Source organism: Carcharodon carcharias, chromosome 1, assembly GCF_017639515.1.
Source record: "Carcharodon carcharias isolate sCarCar2 chromosome 1, sCarCar2.pri, whole genome shotgun sequence".
Taxonomy (NCBI): Eukaryota; Metazoa; Chordata; class Chondrichthyes; order Lamniformes; family Lamnidae; genus Carcharodon; species Carcharodon carcharias.
In genome coordinates, this window is record NC_054467.1 from 117,456,405 (window position 1) to 117,483,687 (window position 27,283).

Consider the following 27,283-nt stretch of genomic DNA (forward strand, 5'->3'; position numbering starts at 1 on the left):
ATAGCTGTGAGGAGGGATGATAGACTAAATGAGGCATCAAATGGGGCCATTTGGGTTGAGCTCAGAAATAAAAAAGGGGCAGCCACCCTGCTCGGAATGTACTCTAGATCCCCAAATAGTGGAAGGGAGTTAGAAGAGCAAATCTGTAGGCAGATTGCTGAGTGCAAAAATAATAGGGCAGCAATAGCTGGGGACTTCAACTAACCTAATATCAATTGGGATACGAATGGTGTGAAGGGCACAGTGGGTGAAAAGTTCTTGAACTGCATTCAAGAGAACATTTTTAGCCAGCATGTAATGGTCCCAATGAGAGGGGGTGCAATTCTAGATTTAGTCTTAGGAAATGAAGCTGGGCAAGTGAATGAAGTAGCGGTGGGGGACCATTTTGGAGATAGTGACCATAAAGCAGTTAGATTTAGCATCATTATGGAAAAGGACAAAGATAATTCAGGAGTGAAAGTTCTAAATTGGGGGAAAATAAATTTTACAAAGCTCAGAGATGAGCTGGCAAGAGTGGACTGGATACAGCTATTAGAAGGGAAAAGCTGTGTCAAATCAATGGAAGGCATTCAAAAGCGAGATTCTACGGGTACAGTGTCAACATGTCCCCACAAAGAAAAGGGTTGTACTGCCAAATGTAGGGCCCCCTGGTTATCCAGAAGCATACAGACCAAGATAAAGCAGAAAAATAAAGCTTATGACAGTCACAATAAACTTAATACCGTTGAATCTAGAGGAGTGTAAGAAGTACAGGGGTGAAGTGAAAAGGAAAATTAGGAAAGCAAAGAGTGGATACAAAAAATATTGGAAGGTAAAATCAAAGAAAACCCAAAGATGTTTTACCAGTACATTAAGAGCAAGAGAATGACCAAGAAAAGGGTAGGGCCTATCAGAGATGTACATGGTAACTTGTGCGTTGATGCTGAAGATATGGCAGGGTTGTCAATGGGTACTTTGTCTCTGTCTTCACTAAGGAGAGGAATGATGCAGACATTCTAGTTAATGAGGAAGAGTGTGATACATTAGATACAATAAGCATGGGGAGAGAGCAAGTACTGGAGAGACTGACATCCTTTAAGGTGGATAAGTCATCAGGATTGGATGGATTGTATCTCAGGCTGTTGAAGGAAGCCAGGGAGGAAATAATGGACGCTCTGATGATCATTTTCCAATCCTCGCTAGATACAGGCAAGGTGCCAGAGGATTGGAGGTCTGCAAATGTTATACCATTATTTAAAAAGGATGCAAAGGGTAGGCCAAAAAATTATAGACTGATCAGTCTGACTTCAGTGGTGGGCAAATTATTGGAATCAGCTCAGAGAGACAGGGTAAACTGTCACCTAGAAAGGCACAGTTTGATCAGGGATAGTCAGCATGGTTTTGTTCGTGGAAGACTGTGTCTTACTAACTCAATAGAATTTTTTGAGGGAGTAAGAAGGAAGATTGATGCGAGTAGTGCAGTGAATGTTTAAAAAGTTGTCTACATGGATTTTAGTAAGGCATTTGGCAAGGTCCCACATGGCAGACTGGTCAGAAAAGTGAGATCCCATGGGATACAGGGGAAGGTGACAAGTTGGATCCAAAATTGGCTTAGCGATAGGAAACAAAGGGTAATGGTTGATGGATGTTTTTGCAAATGGAAAATGGTCTCCAGTGGTGTTCCACAGGGCTCAGTGTTGGAGCCCTTGCTGTTTGCTGTATATATTAATGATTTGGGCATAAATGTGGGAGGTATGACTGGGAAATTTGCAGATTACACCAAAATTGGCCATGTAATTGAAAGTAAAGAGGATAACCATTGTCTCCAGAATTATATCAATGGTTTGGGTGAGTGGACAGAAAAGTGGCAAATGGAATTCAATCTGGAAAAGTGTGAGGTAAATGCATTTGGGGAGGGCAAATAAAACAAGGGAATAATCAATAAACAGGAGGACATTGAGAGGGGTTAAGGAAGTGAGAGACCTTGGAGTGCATGTCCACAGGTCCCTGAAGGTGGCAGGACAGGTGGATAATGTGGTAAAGAAAGCATATGGAATGCTTTCCTTTGTTGGACAAGGTATTGAATACAAAAGCAGGGATGCAATGACGGAACTGTATAAAAAGCTGGTTAGGCCACAGCTGGAATTTTGTGCATAGTTCTGGTCACCACATTACAGGAAGGACATAATTGCTCTGGAAAGAGTACAGAGATTTACAAGAATGCTGCCAGGGCTTGAAAATTGCAGCTACGAGGAAAGATTGAATAGGCTAGGGTTGATTTCCTTAAAACAGAGGAGGCTGAGGGGTGACCTAATTGAGTTGTACAAAATGATGAGGGGCCCAGATAGGGTAGACAGTAAAGGCCTGTTTCCCCTAGCTGAGGGATCAGTTACCAGGGGACATAGATTTAAGGTAATTGGTAGGATTAGAGGAAAATATTTTCACCCAGAGGGTGGTGTTAGGCATCTGGAATTCACTGCCTAAATTGGTGGTTGAGGCTGAAACGCTCAACTCATTTAAAAGGTACCTGGATCTGCATCTGAAGTGCTGCAAGGCTCCAGACCAGGTGCTGGAAAGTGGGATTAACATGAGCGGCTAGTTTATTTTTCATCTTTTTCTGGCTGGCATAGACAAGATGGGCTGAATGGCCTCTTTCTGCTCCATAGATTTTCTATTCTGATCTATTCTTCTTCTATTCTTCCTCCACCCTTAATCCTTCACCCTTCCCAAATCCTCCCACCAACCTTACTTCTTCCTCCAGCCTTACTCCCTCCTCAGTCCGCACATCTTCCTCACCCGTAGACTCCCTCCCTTCTCCGTATTCCTTCCTCCTCCCAGACTCCTTCCCCTCTCTGCACTCCTTCCCCCCTCCAAACACCTTCCCTTACACCTTCCAACCCCTTACACCCACATCCCCAGTTTCTATCTTCTGTCTTCTGCCCTGTTGCCACCTCCTCTTCCCATACTCCCTCCCCCCTTCCAACCACCCCCTCAACACCTTCATCCCCACCCCCCGCCGAACCTCGATCCATCCTGACACCTTGATTCTCCCTTCACAACCTCATCACATCCCGGCACCTTCATTTCCCCCCCTTCCAACCTCACCCCATCCTGATACCTTCATTCCCCACTTCCCAGCCTCACACAATCCTGACACCTCTTTCTCTCCCACTAGGACCTAGACCTTCCTCTCCCACCACCCCCCACCACCCCCCACCCCCTGTACATCTTTCTGTCTCAAACACAGCTGGACATTCTTCTCCGCACACTCGACGACTCTCCGTTGTGAGCAGACCCTCATTGGTGACTTTCCACCTTCCATGAGCTGCTTCATAGCAGAGCCATGTCCATGAGAATCCTCCCAGCATACCATAGACATTCGTCCAGTTTGCCATTGCTGTCGGGCTCCAGCATCTTCAGCCCCTCGGATGTCTGTGATGTGTTTTTGGTCCCTAATCAAACTGAATCCTCTTTTTACCAAAACAAAAACAGAATTACCTGGAAAAACTCAGCAGATCTGGCAGCATCGGCGGAGAAGAAAAGAGTTGACGTTTCGAGTCCTCATGACCCTTCAACAGAACTAGGTGAATCCAAGGAGAGGGTGAAACATAAGCTGGTTTAAGGTGGTGGTGGGGCAGGGGGGGTGTGGGGGGGGGAGAGAAGTGGAGGGGGGTGGTGTGGTTGTAGGTAAAAACAGTGATAGAAGCAGATCATCAAAAGATGTCACAGACAGCAGAACAAAAGAACACATAGGTGTCGAAGTTGGTGATATTATCTAAACGAATGTGCTAATTAAGAATGGATGGTAGGGCACTCAAGGTATAATTCTAGTGGTGGGGGGGGCATAAAAGATTTAAAAATAATGGAAATAGGTGGGAAAAGAAAAATCTACATAAATTATTGGAAAAAACAAAAGGAAGGGGGAAGAAACAGAAAAGGGGTCGGGATGGAGGAGGGAGTTCAAGACCTAAAGTTGTTGAATTTACAGTCCACAAGACTGTAAAGTGCCTAGTCGGATGATGAGGTGCTGTTCCTCCAGTTTGCGTTGGGCTTCACTGGAACAATGCAGCAAGCCGAGAACAGACATGTGGGCAAGAGAGCAGGGCAGAGTATTAAAATGGCAAGCGACAGGGAGATTTGGGTAATTCTTGCGGACAGACTGCAGGTGTTCTGCAAAGCGGTCGCTCAGTTTACGCTTGGTCTCTCCAATGTAGAGGAGACCGCATTGGGAGCAACGAATGCAGTAGACTAAGTTGGGGGAAATGTAAGTGAAATGCTGCTCCCAATGCGGTCTCCTCTACATTGGAGAGACCAGACGTAAACTGAACGACCGCTTTGCAGAACACCTGCGGTCTGTCCGCAAGAATGACCCAAACCTCCCTGTCGCTTGCCATTTTAACACTCCACCCTGCTCTCTTGCCCACATGTCTGTCCTTGGCTTGCTGCATTGTTCCAGTGAAGCCCAGCGCAAACTGGAGGAACAACACCTCATCTTCCGACTAGGCACTTTACAGCCTTCCGGACTGAATATTGAATTCAACAACTTTAGATCTTGAACTCCCTCCTCCATCCCCAACCCCTTTCTGTTTCTTCCCCCTTCCTTTTGTTTTTTCCAATAATTTACATAGATTTTTCTTTTCCCACCTATTTCCATTATTTTTAAATGTTTTATGCCCCCCCCCACCCCCACTAGAACTATACCTTGAGTGCCCTACCATCCATTCTTAATTAGCACATTCGTTTAGATAATATCACCAACTTCAACACCTCTGTGTTCTTTTGTTCTTTTGTCTGTGACATCTTTTGATTATCTGCTCCTATCACTGCTTGCTTGTCCCTACAACCACACCACTCCCTCCACTTCTCCCTTCCCACCCCCCACCACCACCTTAAACCAGCTTATTTTTCACCCCTCTCCTTGGATTCACCTAGTTCTGTTGAAGGGTCATGAGGACTCGAAACGTCAACTCTTTTCTTCTCCGCCGATGCTGCCAGACCTGCTGAGTTTTTCCAGGTAATTCTGTTTTTGTTTTGCATTTCCAACATCCGCAGTTTTTTGTTTTTACCTCTTTTTACCACCCTTATACTATTAATGTACCTATCAAAGACATTGGGATTCCCCATTATGTTGGATGTCAGTCTTTTCCCTCTTTGCTTCTCTTATTTGCTTTCTCACCTCCCTTCTGAATGTTCTATATTCGGCCTGGTTCTCAATTGCATTGTCTTTCTGACAGCTGTCAAAAGCATACTTTTTCTTCTATAACTTAATTTCTATCTCCTTTTTCAACCAAGGAGTTCTGGATTTATTTGCCCCACCTTTCCCTTTTGAGGGTTAGTCAGTGAATAATTAAAAAAATATAGTAATACTTTAAAAAATAAAGCGGTGAGTAATCTAGCCAGATTACCCATGCCTGAAAATATTCAATACTTTTTGTTAGTGATTTAATGCAATGAAAATTAACACTCACATATGTTTGTACTGTTGGATGTGACCACTATGACTTTTGTATTGTAATCCAATGATTCTGGTGGCATTTGTATATGTTACATTTGCCAAAATATTTTGACTCATTTCCTAATCCACTTTATACAAAATTAAGGATTATTAAAAATTGTATTAATTAGATGCATTCTCTTATTTTCCTCTACTGTTTTCATGTTTGTTCAGGTTCAATGAACGCTCATGGCTGAGCTCCTGAGCATCTTACTCTGTTTGCCAGAGAAGGCGCTGTTAATTCAACTAAAATGTAAAACATGCAAAAGATTTGAGTAGATTCCAAGTCTTTAGGTTCCACGCAATTGACCAAGTTCATTAGTTATTTCCAAAGGAACTGCTTATTTGTTTAGAGAACAATGGAATTCATTCTCACAGTTGTAAAAGGACTGCAGGCCTTTATTGCCCCAGCTAAGATTTGAGCCAAAGATATACTTACTCTTCATTTCTCCCATTGTTGAGAAATCTATTGTGAGCATCTCCTTGCAGTTAGTGAAAAACAGATATATAATTAGCACCTACAACATATATTACCCTGGAAATTAATGTTGGTGTGCTCGTGAAAAATTAACTGAGGGTTGCTTTGGATATTTGAGGATTGCAATAAAAGCTGTTTAACACAGATGTTATTGTTTACATTGAGTATGCTAAAAAGCTTAATTTTAATGTCCACACACTACACAATCCAGTAAAGAAAAAGAAGCAACCATAATCCAATAATGCAATTGGGAGACATTTTAAATAGCACTGGGAAGCTCTAAGCAACTGTTAACTAACAAAAGTTCCTCAAGAATCGGGTGTGGGGAAAGGAAAACTGCCTTGGTAATGAAAACTCGACTGTAAGAAATCAGGGAAAAGAAGTAAACACTGAAATGTCCAGTTTAGGAAATGTGAGGAGTAGTAGAAAGTAGTCAGCATTGGGAAGCAACATATTGCTAATGCAGATGCATGCACCCTGCAATGTACAGCCATATAGCCACCAGGATCTCAGCAGATTGTTAAATGAAACCCTTTGTCGGTCTGCACAGTTACCCATTGCACAAGGGAATCACTTAAATTGAGTCGTAGGTTAGCTGTCATACATGTCAATCAAAGTACAACAAACAGATACAGCAATATGCCAATTCAAGCTGATAACATTAATTTTAATGGATGGTAACCGGTGGATGCAATTTCCTGTAATGCGCCTTCTGGGAGCATGCCAGATTGCAGAATCGCCTTTACAGGGAACTGTGCTTTTACTGAAGCTGATGACTGTAATGTATATCATTAGGACTGAATCACTTAGGACCATTTTTCAGTCCACAATAACTTAGCAACTTAGTAGGTGTGAAGTAAATGGCCCTTACTAAAACACTGATCACCAAGACCAAATCATAATTCATTACTAATACTTATGTCCAATCCTCAGGACTTATAGCAAATTCTTAATAAGCACACAATTAACAAAACTCAGAATTCAATTCAATGGAAGGTAAGACAATAGGATAACACCAAGAAGAAAATAAAACACTGAAGTGTCAAACTATTTCAAATAGCTGTATAATCAACAAGGAGAAAGTTATTCAATAACACCGCAATAAATTGGAATTCACAGTATAATTAAAAGGAGTGCAGTCTGACTGTTCCATGAAGCTAAACTCTTCTAAATCTATTGAAAGCAGATTGTTCAAATCTGATGAAAGGTTGTTCCATAATGATGCTCCAGAAAATGAAAAGGGTTGCCTGTACTAAAAAGTACTGAGTAGCGAAAGATTTCATGGAGAAGTGTTCTTTGTTCTATAATTTGACACAGATAGGAATGGTACTGCATATTTTCTGAGCTACAAAGGTACCAACTTATGTAAACATTTCTACATTAAATCTGCCAGTTGATATTCCACTTCAAATACAGTGTTAATCAGTGCAAGCTGTCTAGTGCCGTGAAATGAAGTTCAGGAGAAGAGTGACACAAATTCAGTAGAATTCTCATACAGCATAGAGATTTGATTAAATGTATTAAAATTTATTTTAAAAAAACAGATGGTGGAACAGTTATCTAAACGTGGAGAAAAAAAGCTTGACGAGCTATTTTGTTGTTTAATGGCATTATAATTTCTTATTGTTTTCATTAACTTCTCCAGCAATTTTCTTTAATAGCTTAGAAATGTGGGCCCCAATAACTATCGCAAGTGCAAAACCTCCTTTGCTCAAAGGTTTTCCTCCCCTAGTAACATAAATATTAGGCAAGACCCTTGTCGTGTGGGAGGAAGGAGGTCAGAAAGAATCTGAATAAGGAAATGCACTGAGTATCAAGCTAGGCAATTTTCTCTCACTAACTGGCTCCAGGATCTATAGATAAATAAAACTGCCCTGAAGTATGTTGCATGTCTGTGTAGTTGCCAGTTTCTGGTTTTTGATATGAAAGAAGAATGTGGCAGAGGTGTGTTACTCATTCCATTAGCTCTATGAGATCAGTTTCAACTAGTGTGCAGTTCAGTAGTCTCACTTGAGCTCCAATTGCTTTTCACCTGAAAGAGTGACTTCACCTACACCATTACATACAGAGTTGAGAGGGGAGAACTCTAAAGAATCTACAAAAATAAACACGTGCAATGGAGAAGGGATGAGCTCAAGAAGAGATTAGGAAAATGTAAACCTGAGTTTGCAATCAAGAAATAAGGTTAAGGTGAGGGGAGGGGGGCTTATCAATGTATCTAATATTAAAATTTTCAGATAAGGTGAATGCTGGATATTATTTAAGGGGTATCATCATTATGTTACTAGAAAATATTCCAGAACCTAGATTAATAATACAGAGAACCTTAACTCTGTGTATGTAGATGGGTTTTGAATGGGTTAAAATATCACCCTGTGAGTTCAAACCCAGCTTGGCAGTTTATGAATATAAAGAAAAGAGCAGTCAGCAAGAAAAATCAGTAAAAATGATCATGAGTTAATCGGATTATTGCAAAAACCCAACAGGCTCACAAATGTCCTGTAGGGAAGGAAATCTGCTGTCTTTACTTTGCCTGTGAATTCAGACGCACACCAACATGGTTAACTCTTAACTGACCTCTGGACTGGCCTACCAAAGCTCTCATTGTATCAAACCAGAACAGCAACTCAGGGAGGTCCATTACCAAATTCTCAGGAATTGGAAATAAATGCTACTGTTGCCAGAGAGTCCCACGAGCTAAGAAAGACAAAAATATAAATTGAATGGAAAAAAACATAAAGTTAAATTACTGAAAAGTGAATTCAAAATAAACCTTTAACAAAATGCTGTGTGAGCACACTCCACTGCTGTCGCGATGGCAGAGCAGAACATCCAATGCACTGGCCGGTCGTGCTACTGATCATCAGAGATTCCGAGAGTGGTTCAGTCATGTTGAATAAGATGGCGTCCTACTGTGCTGTACCAATCTATGGATTCTAATTTTAAGGTGGATGTGCAATCTTGCCAGTATTGACACAATAGATGGGCATGAGGAAGTAGGCAGCTGCAAGACTCCAGTTTAGCAGCTCTGGTTGAAGGATGTCTCTGAGAAAAACACTTTGGCTTGTTTCCAATCCAATTGTTTGTAAGAAAGCCAGCTATTCCAAATGTTTCTGGCACCATTTTTAACAACTTGCACTATTGTATGCCAACTTCATGCAGTTGTACAGTACAACAAAGATAGAATTGACAAGAAGTTTGCTGGAATCTAACACAACCTTTGACATGTAGAGCTGATGGAGAGGCCAAAGGTCAGCTTGTCCATGCAGCTTTCTCTCTGAACAAGACTGTATCAATAACAGAGTGAGATGGTGAGATTGGTGTCAGTCAGTACATGGACTGATAACTTGTAAAATGACTGATAACTCATAATAAAGAACAAAATTGTGTAATTCATTATTTTGATTGCATAAGATAAATCATGATTCTAAATAGGGAATTAAGTTCATTTACACATGTCATGTAAAATAAACCAGTTTGCTTTTCACGCCACAATTCAGAGACAGGAGAATGGTTGTGTTAGCACATGTAAAGAAAGAAAGAATGACTTGCATTTATATAGTGCTTTTTATGATCTCTGAATGTTCCTGCTTTTGAATTGTCTTCATTACTGTAATTTAGGAAATGCAGCAGATAATTTGTGATCAGCAAGCACCCACAAACAGCAATAAGATAATGTTTTTTGTGGTTTTGGCTGGGGGGTAAATGTTGGTCTGGACACTGGGGATAATTCTCCTGCTTTTCTATAAAATAATGCTATGGGCTTTTTTACACCCACCACAGCAAGCAGATAGGGTCTCAGTTTAGTGCCTCATCCAAAAGGCAGCACCTCCTATAGAACAGCATTCCCTCAGTACTGTGCAGGAAAGTCAGTCTTGATTTTTGTGCTCAAGACTAGAAATGAGTCTTGAACCTGATATAGGGTGCTGGATACAGTTTGATAGGTCTTAATTAAATCTTCATAGTCTTAAGTAGGTTAACTGTATGTATTTATTAACTATAAGAACTATGTACATATATACAGTAATAGGCTCAAGCAAGGAGCTATCTCCATGCTTGCTTGTGCACATGGCTCTGTCCAACACCAGACTGACCCCTAGGTGTTCCCTTACATCACTGTGTGGCTGGTACTGTACTCAGTCCCATGTTAACCCTGTATGTGCCAGACCCTAATACTGCTCCTCCCCTAAATTTTTATCCAATGTGCTTCAAGTTATTCTAGTTTGCCCCATGTATTTACATTGTTATTACTACCCCATCTCTCCCTTCAGGTCTTGAGTTCAGGTGGTCTGGATGCCTTATAATCTTTCCATATCTCATACACACTGCTGTCGGAGTAGTGGTAGGCTCTTTCATTGCAGGTAAACTCTGTTGATTTGGAGGTTGTTCTATATCTTTTCATCCTCTTTTTTCATTCCTTGTTACTGAACCGCTCTTTATTGATTCGGCAGTTGTGGTTATTGCTCCATCCCATTTCTTGCAGGGCCGACGAACGCTGCGCTCGTTTCCAGGTAATTTTTCCTTCTGCTTCCATTGTCATCGTGATGTCCTCTGTCATGGAAAATGGCCATTTCTCTTATGTTTTTAGTAAGCTCACCTTTGCATTTGGCTGTGTCATGTGATGTCAGCTACTACTTGGTTCCAGCATCATCTGTGGCACAGTCATTCTGATCGGTTGGTGCAGCATTTGCTTTGTGGTCACAGTGTTGATCTCATCAACAGTCATCGGAGCTGGAAGTTGAGGCTCTTATGCTTGTTGGTTGTTCTCTTGTCTATCCTCCACTAGAGTTGTCATGGTAACTATCTGACTGGTTGCCTGGTCTGACGAATGAGGGTTTTCTGGCACCTGTAACGAAAATTGGCAAATCAGCTCTGCAAAGAGGGAAGACAGTTCTGAGCTGAAGTTCCAGTCAGGATACTCTTTCTTGTTTGAGCTCTTGGGAACTTGCAGCTCTACATAATTTACATAATTACATAATGGTTGTCTTGACATCTTCTGCCATTTTGAGGAGATTCAGGGCTATACAGGCATCTCTGCTCAAGAGAGAGAAAGACTGGTTACAAATTACGTATATCAGCCCAAAGATTTGTTTGTTGCCATACCTTAGTGGTTCCAGAATCATGTGTATGACCGGAAGTTGGATTCCTCCAGGCCTATAGATTGGTGTGTCTGTTGTTCAAAGCCAGAGATCTCTCAGCCATGGTTCTTTGTCTGATAGGACTGTAACACTGGTTCCCATATCCAGTTTAAGGTTTGTGAGGTGGCCATTAAATAAAATATCTGCACTCCAATATGAAAATCCAGGATCTTTGACCCCATCCAAGAAGCATGGCTGTGTGTCCTCTTGGTGTGCCCTTGCGACCTCATGAATTATCTTTGTATCTTTTGTGTGTTTAGATGTTTTGACCTTACACAGTGTGCTGAAGTGTCCAATTCTGTTACATGGAAAGCATTGAGCTAAAATTGCAGGACATTGATCACACCTGTGGGGTCACTTTGCCCCACAGCACTAGCATGGTTGCGTAACTGGTCAGTTAGGGTATTGCTTCCCTTGGCCTGGAGTGCCCCTGTTTTGGTGCTGTTTAATTAATTGGACTATGGCAGTTCCTTTGTACCATTTCGTATTTTCTTCTCTTAAAATTTCTTCTCAGAATTCCGACTGCCTAACAGCTGGATGCTTTCTCGAGGGTTAGATCTCCCTTTCTTTGTTTGCGAATTCATTGTCCTTTACTCCTATAACTATTCTATCCATGATAAGTTCAGGTTTTGGGTCTTTGTATTCTCAGCCTTCAGCCATCCTGCATAGATCATTGATGAATGAGCTGACAGGTTCTCCTGGCTGCTGGACACTAAATTTAGTCCCTTCAAGGATTTTGTTGCTTCTTAGGTTAAAATAACATTGAATGATTTTAGAACTTCTTCAAATTTAGCAGATGATTCATGGATTCCTTGTCTAGAAATAATGTCATCTGCTATTGGGGTCAACCGAATAAGCAGTGTGTTAGCTTGTTGATCTTCTGTCTTTTCATCCAGACCTGAAGCAAACATGTACTTAAGGAATATTTTTCACCAAAGACCCCAATTAAGTAATTGACCTGGCCCCTGGATAAGTCCAAATTGATCTAGAACAGTGAATTTCTGATCCAGGGTTAAAAAAAATTAAAGTGTAGGGCAGCTTTAAGAAGTTGTTGAAATTCAAGATGGCACCACCGTTTGATTGAAGGCAAACGGTTTATCCACGCTTGCTGGTTTTGGCAGGCTCCTGCTGCAATAGTATTCACATTCAGCCTTGAAAAAAACTTAAACAGTGGCTGCTTGGATCGACTAGCTGCAGAGTTATCCTTTTCAGCACTATGCTTCAGGGTTGCAAAAGCATTGAATCCTGGCCTTTGCTGATCTTTAAATCTGATTCTTTAATCGTGATTCCTCCAATGTAATTAATTAATTACTTTTTTCTTTCTTGGTGCTAGCTTGTATACCACGTGTTCAGGTGACAATTTGAGAATCTGACAGAGTTTTCGAACAGCAATTTCTGACCAATGATCTATTTAAAAGTTTCTCAGAACTTGTTGCATCCTGAAATTTAAAACATTTAGTGTGCCCCCACTAGGTATGCTGAGCCCACCTCATTATTTATGCATTCCTGAGAAATATGCCATTTCCTGGGCGGGTGGGCTCTCAATCACCCACTCACCATCACTCCGCTGTTGCATCACGCTGGCCACCATCTTTAAAGGGCAGCTGCCAGCAAATTACTCATCATCACCAGCTCACCATCACTGCCTGGAAGACATGGCCAGCAAAAGCAAAAAGACTGCCCTCGCCACCCCACTTCAGCGATGGGTCTCTTGAGCGACTGTTGGGTGCTGTGGAGGCTCGTCGGGATTTTCTCTACCCCAGCTCTGGCCGCAGGATGGGTAGCAACATCACCAGCCCAGCTTGGGAGGGGTTGGCTGTGGTGGTCAGCACGAACACCCTGCAGAGGGGGACAGCCACCCAGTGCTGCAAAAGGATGAATGATCACCTTCGTTGCACCAGGGTAAGTTACACTTTCCATCACTCCCAACTCACACACTCACAAACCCATCACACAACCACAGAGCCCTCACTCACTACCAGTGCAAGGGTAATCACCATTTACACTTTCACACTCACCATCATTGTCCCCATCCCATCCATGGGACCACTCACCTCCCACACAGGCCAGGCATACTTATCATCTGGCCCAGCAGGACTACTGATACCATCTCTCCAGCTCTATCCATGCAGGACATACTGGCTCACAACAGGAGGGAAAGGTTGCAGACTGGTGGAGGAATGCTGGAAATCAAAGTTCTGACAGAATTCGAAAACAGAGGCATCCTGCTGGATGGTGATGACCAAGTGAGGATCCAACAGTGCAATGTCCATCAGATGACCATGCTGCGAGTAATGTGTCATCACAGACATGGCGTCACAGTCAGCAGGCTGCCTCCATCTCCGCTGTAGATGTCCAGGGAGCACCAAGATGTAGCGACAGGGTTAGGAAAGTTCAGTAAAAGTAGTTGAAAAGCCTGGCCACAGGTACTAATCACTTGTACATAATATTCACTATTATCAATGAGCTCCTAAGAATGTCTCCCTGCCTATGGCTCCTTGTTCTGATGAGCAGTGTTCTTGTCACTCAGGTGTGAAACCTTTCTGCACAAAATAAAAGGCAGGTATTTCAGTCCAGAGCCCCTACCCTGTGCTCTGTGCAGTCTTCAGACCACAGTGATGGTCCAGCCTCACGCTCCCTCGAAACACTACTGATGCCTGCACCTCGGCAGTGCTGGTCATTGCTGCCAGAATGTAGTGGGCAGGCACCACAGAGTTCTCTCATACTCCCTGTGCGCTCTCAGCACCTTTAAGGTGGGGCTGGCCCCCATCACATCAGCATATGTGACCAGTGATGCTGTGCACCAGCTCCTGAAGGGCTCAGGTGCTGAAGGCAGACACAGCATTAGATGCATCTAAAGTTTCACGGCTGCATCTCTGAGATGGCCCTGATCATGGAGCGCAAGCGAGCTGCCCTTGGACAGACAAGAGTCAGACATTCTCAGAGATTATGTGAAGATTTATGGAGTGTCCTCACAATATGTTGTCATCATCCACCTGCGATTGAGTGACCCTGAGGCCTGTAAGCAACAGTCGAGCTGTGGAAAACGCTGCTGCTCACTCACTTCAGTTTCCCCAAAGTGAAGGCCACCAACTGCGTGTTGTTGTGAAACACGTCGGTGTGCTTTCCCACCAATGTGGACGGGCAATACGGCGGGTTTCCGAGAGCCTGGCAGGAAGGCCTTTTTATTATATGCTGATATATTACAATTAGCTCCCCGCTGACCGATGGCGGGAAACACAGCCCACCATCGGCAGACTGAGTGGATGATCGCAACCTGACTTCATGCTGTCGTGAAGCAGATCATGCAATATTTTCCACGCATGCCAGCCGCCAATGGGCTCGGAAAAGTCCGCCCTATAATTTTGTAACAGGGAGTTCAAAATACGGTTGAATGCGAGGCATGGTGAGTTGCAATGGTAAATAGACAGGCTCAATTTACTGAATACTTATCCTTGATGATTTTTCTTATGTCCTGTGCGTACTTCATTAATGACTTGAAATTTCAATAACTTCTGAAAATATTATGGCAAAAAGATTGCAAAGCCCCCTCAATCATAGTGATCATAGAATCATAGGGTAGAATCAATGGATTTGTAGGTAGTGGGGCTTATAAAATTCCCCAGGTGGCCTTTCCCTTGCCTTCCTGCCTGCCCATGACCTGACCGTATCTTTGTAGGGTGTTGGGCATGGCCCAGAGAGATCTGACCAGCCTTTCCAAAATTGAGGCCCTTAAATGAGGGAGTTCAGGGTTGGGGGTCACCCAGCAGATCAGGCGGGAAAGAGGGCACCTCCATTACTAGCCCCCTTTCAAGAAAAAGGCATGCCCTCAAAATATGCATCCTCTCGGTGCTTTCTTCCCACCTGGCCTTGCCATCATGACACCCATTCCCTTCTCCCCACCATTCTGGGCTTCCCTTCCATCTCCTTGCACTTACCTCCATCCTACACCCACCTCCTGCAACCCCCCCAAATCCCTCCTTGCCACTAACCCAGTATTCACCATGGACAGAATTCATAAGCCCTATAATAACATTGAGACATCTTTGAGATGCACATGAAACTGTCAAGATAAATGCATAGCCATTCAATCTCCGCTTGAGGAAAAAGACCTTAATCCTCTTCAAGGTCCTAACACTATTAAAATAAATAAACAGCCATTCAAAAACCACTTCAAAAAAATTGTCCTAGAAACTCATAAATCTGTCAATCTAAATGAAACTCACTGTCACCATGATCACTGTATCAAAACCCCAGCTGAGCTGTAACCATTAGTAGGATTTGGAGCTCAGCCAAGCATTCACAATACAATTCCATTGCACAACTGTGTCAACAACATGTCTAGAGCTGAATATATTAAAGGCTTTGAAGGAGTGAAACAGCTGGCTATCTGTGCCACTGCTTCAAAGGCTGAGCAGATGTCTCACCTGTCAATAAAGGAAAAAATCAAAACATAGTGTACAATTGACACAGTAAAGTTTGAATCACAATACTGTTCAATGTAGAAGAGCACCTTATCCACTGGATAAATTAATGCACCTGAAGAATTTTTCACTTTCACAATGCTGGTCAATTTAATGATCATTAGCCTTTTCTAAACAAACCTTGTTGTCAATCACGGCATTAAAAACATAACTAACATATGATACAGCATTACATTCTGTCATGAAGTTTGGACCACCTTTTAAACTTACTGCTCCAATGCTTCCCAAATCTAGAACAGCTTCCCCCATGGTTCACAATACCTCTGAGCTGGTGTGAACCACATCTCCTTCATAAGCCTTCAGAAGCTGACATGACTCCATGAAAATGGCAGGGCATCTGAAATCATCACTCGTGCAATGGAACCATCGGTTTTAGGATTGCTGCGTGTGAGCTCACGACCTGCAATCTTATACCATGACTTTAAAAATACCACATGACAAGAATGGGGCTGGAATCCCTGAATTGGGTCCCTCCCATCTCTTTATACCCCCACCTGGTGCAGATATTCCTCACCTCAGGACTTCAAATTCCAGCCCCTAATATCACTAATGGTGACCAAATAACTACCAGATTGTCATAAAAAACATATCTGGTTCACTAATTAATCTGCCATCCTTACTCATTCTGGCCTATATGTGATTCTGGATCAATGGCAGCATGCTTGACTCTTACTTGCCTTCATAAATGGCCTAGAAAGCCACACAGTTGTATGAAACTGCTCCAACTGCTTTGAGAGAACTCTGGCTGCAGTGGTTCAAGTAGGTGGCTCAGCACCATATTCTCAAGGGCAATTAAGGATAAACAATAAATGAAAGCAATGTCCACATACAATGAAAGGATCATTTTTAAAAATGCATTTCTAGTGAACAAGGCTGGCTGAAATTCATACCATTTGTCATTATCTATCATAAATGGAAGGCAGCTCCATGTATGAGTAAATTCCAGGTTTGTGTAAGAGTGTTTGAAGTATTTTTTATATTTATTTTTGATTGGCGTCTTTCACAGTCGTATGGAACTTTTTCCCCTCTAATCAGATTGATTTCACTTCCTGAAGATCTACATAACTTTATATTAATACGATTTCTGGCTTTTGCCCTTTGACTACCAGTTTTGATGCTTTCACCACTTCCCTGATTCTAATAACAGAAATATACTTCATACTCTTCATGTCTACTGATATTGGAAGTTGATAGTTCCCTCTATTTTGAAGAACTTTATACCTGGGGCAAGTAACTCCTGAGCATTTGTAATACTTTGTATGTGTAGTCTGTAAAGAAATGAGTGTGTAATGTAACATTGAGGCACAAGGAATTGCCAAGACCTGCTATGCTAATATAATGCTATTCAATAATAACATGGCTACCAGGTTCAATGGATCTCAGGTTCCACTCTTGGCTTTATTTTGGCCTCCAGTAGTTACTTCCTAGAAAGAAGGTTACCTTAAGTTCAGATTCAAGTTCATTGTTTTGCAGAGGGTATTTGTTATTTAATCAATTAAAAACCGAAGTCTTTCCTTCAATTATTTAGTGCTTGCATATTAGTGATATTATAATCATAGGAAATATTTTAACCAATTAAATATTCTAATTACTCCTTAACTTCACTTGATGATTGACATTACTGTCCTTAGAGAGTTCAAAGAGTCTAGGTGGGTAATTGCCTCCCTGTGCTAATCCCAATGAATGAACAAATGTCCAAAATAAGGGAACAAGCCCATTAGAAAAGGATAATGATTTTATTTTTTTTATGTACTGGACTGTTCTCACCCTAAATGTGTTAAAAACAGTCAAAAAACAACTTTATTTTGAATTTTTTAACACTTGTTAAAGGCCAATGATGAGAAATTTGTGCATAATTATACATTGAAGGACCCAAATAAAAATTATATTTAAACTACTTGCCCTTCATAAATCCATGCTGGTTGCCCTTGATTACCCATGCATTTCAAAATGTTCAGTAATTTTATCTCAGGTTATGATTTTGTCTAAAAAGCCATTAACCTCTGGTTTCTTTCTCCAAACAAATAATGTTGTGGACTGTTAACAACAAAATGATCACTTGTGCTCCTTGGAAAACAGTCAATAATCTTTGTATGGCCAGTTACCACATCCATTGAATGCAAGCATTTGTGTTTGTAAAGGCTATGCATTTCATATAAAGACCCCAACATCTATGTTAAACTCCACATACGACTCTTTGCACTCGGGTGACAGCTTTGCCTTGTGTCCAGCTGATGCCTCTTTTCCTTGGGATAAGTACTGAATGCATTGTCCCTTTCCAATAAGTAACTTCTCGTGGCCCTGACACATGCATGTAAGACACTGCCTTGTCCATGCTTTGGTCACCTCTAGACTCAATTATTCCAATGCTCACCTAGCTGACAACTCCTTGTTTGCCCTCCATAAACTTGAACTGATCCAACTTCTGCTATCCATATCCTACTTTACATCAAGTCTCATTCAGCCATACTCTGTACTTATTGACCTACATTGGCACCACATCCATCAACTCGTTGACTTTAAAATTCTTATTCTTGTTTTCAAATCCATCCATGGCTTCACCCCTCTCTAATTCTACAATTTCCTCCAGCCCTACAACTCTCTGAGGTCTTTACACTCTTCCAATTCTGGATCCTTGCACATCTCCAATTTTCATCACTTAACCATAGAACCATAGAAAAGTAACAGCACAGAAGGAGGCCATTCAGGCCATCTTGTCCATGCCAGCCTGAGGACACCCAGGTGCCCTTTCTAATTCCACATTCCTGCCCCAGCCCATAGCCCTACAGCTTACAGCACTCAAGGTGAAGATCCAGGTACTTCTTAAAAGAGTTTACCACCTGCCTCTACCACCAACTTGGGCAGCGAATTCCAGACACCCACTACCCTCGGCGTAAAAAAGTTCTTCCTCTTGTCCCCTCTACACCTTCTGCCACTTATCTTGAATCTATGGAAAAACTCAGCAGGTCTGGCAGCATTGGCGGAGAAGAAAAGAGCCAACGTTTCGAGTCCTGACGTTTCGAGTCCTCATGACCCTTCCACAGAATCATGAGGACTCAAAATGTCAGGACTCGAAACGTCGGCTCTTTTCTTCTCCGCCGATGCTGCCAGACCTGCTGAGTTTTTCCAGGTAATTCTGTTTTTGTTTTCGATTTCCGGCATCCGCAGTTTTTTGTTTTTATCACCTCTCAGCCTTCTTTGTTCTAAGGAAAATAACCCCAACCTATCCAATCTCTCCTTGTAGCTACACTTTTCTAACCCTGGCAACATTCTTGTAAACCTCCTCTGCCCTCTCTCCAGAGCTATTACATCCTTCGTGTAGTGTGGTGACCAGAACTGCACATAATACTCCAGTTGTGGCCTCACTAGTGTTTTATACAATTCCAACATTATATCCTTACTTTTATATTCTACTCCTCTGCCAGTGAAGGAGAGCATTCCATATGCCTTCTTTACAACCTTGTCTACTTGAACTGCTGCCTTCAGGGACCTGTGTACTTGTACGTCAAGATCTCTCACTTCATCTACCCCTCTTAGTATATTCCCATTTATTGTGTAATCCCTGTAACTATTTGACCTCCCTAAATGTATGACTTCACACTTCTCTATGTTAAAATCCATCTGCCACTTTACTGCCCACTCCACCAACCCATCTATACTGTTTTGGAGATTATGGCTATCCTCTACATTATCACTACTCGGTGAATCTTTGTATCATCTGCAAATTTCCCAAATGTGCCCCCCACATTCACGTCCAAATCGTTAATATATAACACAAACAGCAAGGGTCCCAACACCGAGCCCTGTGGAACACCACTTGAGACAACTTTCCATTCATAAGAGCAACCATCAACCATTACCCTTTGTTTCCTGGTACAAAGCCAACCTTTTATCCAGTTTGCTACATTACCCTGATTCCCATGGGCTTTTACTTTCTTGACCAATTTGCCATGTGGGACCTTGTCAAATGCCTTGCTAAAATCCATGTACACAATATCCACTGCGCTACTTTCATCAACCCTTCTTGTCACTTCCATTACCAGCCAAGCCATCAGCTGCCTAGCCATTAGACTCTGGACTTCCATCCCTAAAGGCCTCTGCCTCTCATCCTCTCACTCCTTCTTTAAGATTATTTTTAAAACCTACCATGTTGGCCACTTATCCTTGTATCTACTTATGTGGCTTGGTCCAAAATTTTGTTTCATAATGCTGCAGTGAAGCACCTTGAGATGTTTCCCCACACTAAAGGTGCTATATAAATGGAAGTTGTTGTCTGTTGTCAAAGTTGTCACCCGGGGTGACTTGGAGACATGTACTAAAAGCTTCGCACTGTGTTACCCTTAACTTCTACAGAAGAACCATTCCTGATTTAGAAGATATGCAGTGATGATTGGACACCAAATAGCACAGCTATCTTGTGTCGCTAAGGTGCCATTTGTAGCACTCTGCAATATCTAGCTATAACTATATGTAATCATGGTCCTGACTAAAATGCCTCAGTATTTATCACATACGCATTTGTTAATTTCTCATAAGCATCTCATCTCCATTTTAATGATACTGCACATTTTTCAAAGGGATATCCATCCTCATCTATGCAATGTGCCATTTCAAGTCAGTCACCAAAAAATATTGACGCAAAGCATTGGTTTGGAAAAGAAAACACTGTGTGTCCTGTCAAAGCAAGATGGCTACAACAATGGTTTCCAATATCCGTCTGCGCATGTGTACTGGTCCATGCATGTGCAGAAAACCAATGACATTACTTCACTGTGCCCTAGCCTGCCACAAAGCTTTAGATAGAAATTTAACACTGCAACGCTTATGACCCTTTTAGATCTCATTTCTTGACGAGTGTATGGATTTGATTTATTTAACCTCGGTAAGCCAATGATGTTGCGCAGATTGTTAAAAATGGGATCCTAAGAGAAGCAGCAACAGGAAATTATTTAAAGATGCAGCCCTCGACACAGGGAGTTATTCGTATATCCCTCTCCATTCAATGTATGTGTTTATACGATAACTAATGGCCTGCAATCTTAATTGCAGAGCTGATTCTGACCTGGCACATCCTGATTTTATTGCCCTGCTGCTATTGTGTGTCCCACTTACTTTGTTATGATTATTTTGTACCAGTGAATGGAGACTTTGACCATAGGGCCAATCAGTAAAGATAGGAACTCCATCACTGGCAATGTCATGGAATAAGACAATATAACTATGCATGCCTGGCGTTGGCAGCAAATGCAGCCAAAAGAAAAATAAGAAGGTAAGAATAGAGGATTCCCAGCAAAACAGTGTGGAACATGAACCAGCCAAGTTAACATAGAAATGCAGCAAGGAATGTAGAAATTTCTTTTCTCCCTTTGAGAAACCTCCTGTAGCTGGTAAAGTGAAAGCGATCCCTGCGAATCTAATTTTATAGGGGAGCAGAGCATTGCCCAAAAAATTTGGCCAGATGTGGGAGCTTCTTATATATGTCATAACTGAATGAAATGGCACTGGCATGATGACATCATCCCAGGACATGTAGGCATTCCAGCATGACCTGATGCTAGTGGAAGTGGGGCCCAGTGTAACGAAAAGACTTGGCAATCAATCACAGTGCATTATAAATCTTTACAGTTAAAAAGGAGACAGTATTTGTATTAATTATTTGTGACATTTTTTAAAACAACTATTGGCCAGAAAATATTTTGATGTTATGGTTCAATGTTATAAAGCCCTGTGAAATCAAAAGTCCAGTTTTGGCTAGTATTTAACAAGTTAACCTGTCAGATATTTTAAACAATCAGGTTGTGGGGTTGCAGTCGAATTGAAATGTTATCCTGTTCGGGAACGAATGTAACAAATATGGGCTCTTTTAGTCCCTTATGGCCTCCCAGAAAATCCCTTACAAGTTTTAACTTGTCAAAAGGGATAATGTAAGATGGGATAATTTTTAAAGGAATTATATATTCAGCTTTCACTATGGGAGAATGTGATTTTGTTCTAAATTCAATCTTTTTGGTGACGGTTCATAGCTTCCAATAAAATCATATCATCCTGAATTGTTTTCCTATGATGCCAACAGACTTACACCACTCCCCCACCACCCCCCATCCCCGCCACTACCGATCAATCCCCCCCGCACCCCCCCACCACACCACCCATTGTTTGTGGGTTTTCTCCTGACCATGTGCCTCTCTATTGAGAGAGCAACATATAGTTGCTTTGACACTATCATTTCTTTTATCCAGTTGCTATGATCCCATTCCTGTAATTCGGTATAGGATTATTGACCTGGCAAAACACTCTGCCATAATCCAAACACGGGGAAGAAACAGTGGACTTTCAGGCCAAAGGATTTATTTATACATCCATCTATAAGTACCAACTCGGCCACTACTTACAACAAGCGTGCAACTAGGATCCACAAGACCTAACACAACCTAAAGGTTAATCTTACCTTCCTCTCTCCACAGATGCTGAGTGTTTTCAGAATTTTCTGTTTTAATTTTTATTGAACAATGTACTTCATATTTTTCATACAATGTATTAAAACTAATTCCTATTTTGTTCAAAATGGGTAGTGAAGTGCTGGAACTGTGATCCACTTGGATCACCAAACAGTCTTGGGTATTAATTCAAGATGACTTATTAGCTGTTTATGAACATGTTGGCAAATTGGCTAGCATATTGGTCTTGTACACAGCCAGCAACTTCAAGCAAGAGATTGAGATCTTCATCTGATTCAAAACTAACTCTCTCTACAGGATTTTCCGTTGTTCTAATTCTAAATTTTGGAAATTGAGCAGAGAAATGGTCTGTTGTCTACATGTGTTACACTTCTGACCCCAACTAAAACAAGCTTCATTCTTTGACATTCTTCACAGAATTTGTAGTCTCTTTTTGGAATTTCTCGGGATCAACAGCAGTGGTCATGCTGTGATTTCCCTGTGTACTTTTCTCCTGTGTATTTATTTCTTTCAACTGCATTGCTGTCAATTAATTTTTTTATGCCTGTTACTGCAAACTTCAATATCGCTTCATGTGAAAGTCTTTTCTTAACATCAATAATTATTCCAATTCTGAGTAGACTTTCTTTATATCCCATACTCACCTTTTTCAGCTAAGGTGCAGCAATGTATTGCAATTGATACATCAGGACCTTGGCCTTAACATATAGGTCTGGACATTCCTTAGTCTCCAGTCTGCCCAAGTAAATGCAGTGGAATAGAACCCTACCCATTCTTGTTCAAGGTCAAATATTGCATCCCATTGATGAATAGCACAATGTTCAGTACAGGAGTGTGGATGGAAGATCCGTTCATATGCCCCCTTAAATCTGAATTTGTCAGATCAAAATGGATGGAGTCTTATCGAGCTCATATCAAGCCGTGAACCATATATGTGACTTGCTTACTCTGGCCCCAGGTGTCTTATGGCCATTATATTCACAAGATTTATTAGTTACCACAAACAGAAGTATTACACCTTGATAACAATAGCTCCTATACAACCTCATCCCCATCTGCCTCAAATGGTAAGCCATCAAGAATTTTCAGCGTCTCTTGGCCCCTTTCTTGCAATTAAAGTGTCAATTCTGCCATCTTTTTGCAGTTTAATGAGATTTGATACAATCACATAATTGTCCATGGTTCTTTGAAAGTTTTTCCAATTGTTTGTGGATTATCTGCATCCCTAGTTTTGAAAGAGATGGTACATTTTGAATAATCAATTCACTAAATGATATGTGGATATATTGCCAATGTTTTTCTATTTTAATTGACTTTTCGGATGCTACAGTCACCCAGAGCAGGATGAAGTAAAATAAAAGCAGAATTCTTCCAAATCCAAGGAATTTTAAACAGCATATTTGCATAGGCTAAATGTTATCAGGGGTAGCATCTCGGTGTGTGTTCATTAAATAGTGGAGTCTCATGAAGATCCATGCTGCAACCGTTATTCTTCACCATCTTTTCCAATGATTTAGGTGATTTCATCAGGGGGATCCATTCTCAAGTTTGCTGATGACACAATGATGTGTGTGAAAATTATGAGGTCAGTTTCCACTCCCTTCACCTGACAGTAACAAGTTGGTCACGGTCTTAGAATGGGTTCGGTAACATTAGTGTTCCAATATAATTGCTGATATGGCGGTTTCCATTTTGAAAGGGAACTAAAGTGGCATGGGAACTCCACACCCACCGCAATCTCGAGCCCTGCTCCACACCGTGCTGGTATGTTATTGTTATTATTGTTATTGACTTTGCTAGTGGCTGTTCAGCCTAATCAGAATAGTTTAATCTGGTCAGTTGCACTGGGGTACCTTCTTGAACCCTGCAGCTTCCATGTCAAATTTAAATCATGGGAGCGTCTTAACTTCTGGAATCGGCAGCCAGCCTGCATGCTCTGCCAGTCAATCATCTAATGTACTGTTCACTTGTGCTGTTTTTGATTATGTGATTCTGTGTGCTAGTGATGGTGCTTGATTAGTTAAGCCTGAGTGTGGACTCAGTAAACAAACTGTGGAAGTTCCTGGAAGCTAGAGCTGTTAGCATGGATCACACATTTTAAAGCATGTGAATAATACCTGTTACATGCATAGAGACTATTGTCATCTCTGCATAGTGCTGAGATATAAAATATACAACACCTAAAAGTTAAAATCAACCCCTGGGACTTTAAATGATTTTAGACTGGTTTGCGTACAATGGGGGAACGTGTGATCAATGTCTTTCAACATGGATAAATGCAATTGAAACAAGTGCAGAGTAGGGGAGAGTCTAAACATTGTGGGAAAAAAATTTAGATACTCCCATTTTTGGACAAGTGGGTCCTGATTCAGGATCACTCCCTGCCCGGTCCGGATGAGGTAGGCAACATGCAAGCTTCGTGCTGCCTCCTCATTTCAGTAATTCAATGTGCAGCCCAGCACACAATGTGCTGATGACTGGCTGCATACTCAACAGAGGGGCCAGCAGCATGTGTGCTTAGCACATATCTCAGCTCAGCTACACCTCTTAAAGGCAGCTTGTCTAGCTTGACAGGGAACTACACTCATTACACAGAAGCTGCTGCTGATTGTGAAGGAATTGGCTACAGGGAGAAGTATGCCAAATGGGGTGACAGTAAAGATAGAGGGCTCGCAGGTTTTTCAATGCAATGCTGGAAGCTTTAGGACAAGAATTGGAAAGCAGAAGAGAAGCAATGTTTCCACAGGGGGCCATGAGGCACTCAAGGCAAATCCTGAGAAGCGGATGGAAGCAGGCAGCTGGGGAAGGTATATTCAACTTCTCTACCTCACCCTCTCACCCTCGCACACCTTCCAATGCTGCCAGCCTCAAAAGCACCTCTCTTTCTGCTTTTGCATAGCTCCGGCTATTCAGATATGGCAGGTACATCACCCAAACACATTGCAACACATTCTGCCCTCCTTCTTGCAGAACAGGATAGCTGACAATAAGAGGGAGCAAAGCAGAAGTGGACAGGCATAACTGCAGCCCACTTGATTGGCACCAACCACATCCACAAACATTCACTTGCTCCACCACCAACACACAGTAGCAGCAGTGTGTACCATCTACAAGATGCACTGCAGGAGTTCACCAAGGCTCCTTAGACAGCACTTTCTAAACCCACGACATTGAAGTCCCCCACCCAGAGTACATTCTGCACCCTTGCTACCCTCAGTGCTTCCTTCAAGTGGTGTTCAACATGGAGGAGCAATGATTCATCAGCTGAGGGAGGGCGGTACATGGTAATCAGCAGGAGGTTTCCTTGTTCATGTTTGACCTGATGCCATGAGACTTCATGGGGTCCAGAGTCGATGTTGAGGACTCCCAGGGTAACTCCCTCCCAACTGTATATCACCTCTGCTGGTTCTGTCCTGCTGGAGGGTCATGATATACCCAGGGTTGGTGATGGTGGAGTCTGGGACAGTATCTGTAAGATATGATTCCAAGAGGATAACTATGTCAGGCTGTTGCTTTACTTGTCTGTGAGACAGCTCTCCCAATTTTGGGGCTAGCCACCAGATGTTAGTAACGAGGGCTTTGCAGGGTCGACAGGCTGAGATTGCCATTGTCGTTTCCGGTGTCTAGGTTGATGCCAGGTGGTCTGTCCATTTTCATTCCTTTTCTGAGGCTTTGTAGTGGTTTGTTACAACTGAGTTGCTTGCTAGGCTATTTCAAAGAGCATTTGCTATGGGTCTGGAGTAACATGTGGGCCGGACCAGTTAAGGACAGCAGATTTCCTTCCCTAAAGGACATTAGTGAACCAGATGGGTTTTTTTTTTTAACAACCGACAAAGGTTTCATGGTCATCATTAGACTTTTAATTTCAGATTTTCATTGAATCCAAATTCCACCATCTGCAGTAGTGGGTTATGAACCCAGGTTCCTGGTGCAATGTCCTGGCTCTCTACGTTACTAGTCCAGCAACAATATCACTACACCATCACCACCCCATCTGTAGATGTAGTCCCAGTGCTCAAAGGGATTTTCAGGCTCTTTCAGTAATCTAGCAATCTGCCCTCTAACAGATTACCAGGATTGCTGAGGCCCTGCCAGGGGATGAGTAGTGTCAGTGGGTCCATAGAGCACAGACCTGCTGTCCTTTCTCAGGATGACAGCATTCATCCTCCTACCACTGCCACTCCATCAGTGCCAGTGCCTGTCAACCAGTCAGCCCAGTCTGATGAAGTCCAAAGCCAGGCTGTCAGGACCCTGAGCTGCTTGAGATAGTCCTTCAAGATGCACCTGCACTCTCCCCCAATGGAAGTCAGCAGTTTTCCACTAACCATGCTGCAGCCACTGAGGCAGAACTACAGAGGAACATTAGGACAGGTAAAGGCATGCACAAGGCAGACAATAAGGGAATACATAATGGCGATTAGCTCAGTGATGTTTGTGTTATTGGGTATGCTCTTGGGTAGAATTGTTATGGATTGATCATTTTGTTGTTGGTGGCTTTTATGTCAAGATTTTGGCCAAGAAGATGCTGTGATAGCTCATAGCAGATGGATGGAAAGATGTGGAATTATAGAGCAGTGGTGATAATGGAATGAGATCTTTGGAGAATGAGAGACTCGGCTGCTCACAGACAGCTCCCTGGAGCGAAGGATGTCAGTAATGTCTCCTTCTCTTCCTCCTTCTCCTTTTTTGGCTCCTTCTCCCAAGGTGGCCTTCAAAGGCCTGGTGGCATGGGCTGCACCCTGTGAAATTGTTGAGGATGCAGCAGTCACCATGAACTTGGGATGCCTGCTCTGGTGAATGCTAAAGGGTTCCCCCCAACCAGTCTAGACAGTGGAAACGATGCTTCCGGTTGCTGATGGCTTGCTCCACAACGTTCCTGTAGTTTCATGTTAAAGGTGTGGTGCCCTCGCATGGTGGGGTGGCAGAGGGGAGTGCAACCACTGCAGAGAAGGAAGCAGTGGGAATCAGTAGTGTTCCAGTGGCTCTGGCCATTGGAGATGGTGAGTTAGGGAGTTCCCAATACCTGGTGACACAATTAAATATCTGTGAGCCATGTCATAGAACTCTCAGATAAATTCATATGATTTCAACAGTGAGTAAATGTATTCATCACCTTCATAAACTCAATCAAATAAGTCCATGCAAACCTTGACCCTGGTGGTGGAGACTCTGGACGCAAGCATGTCTGCTGCCTTAAATAGAATGACAGGGATTGCATACATTCAGCCAAATGTGCTCATGTTAAACACTTG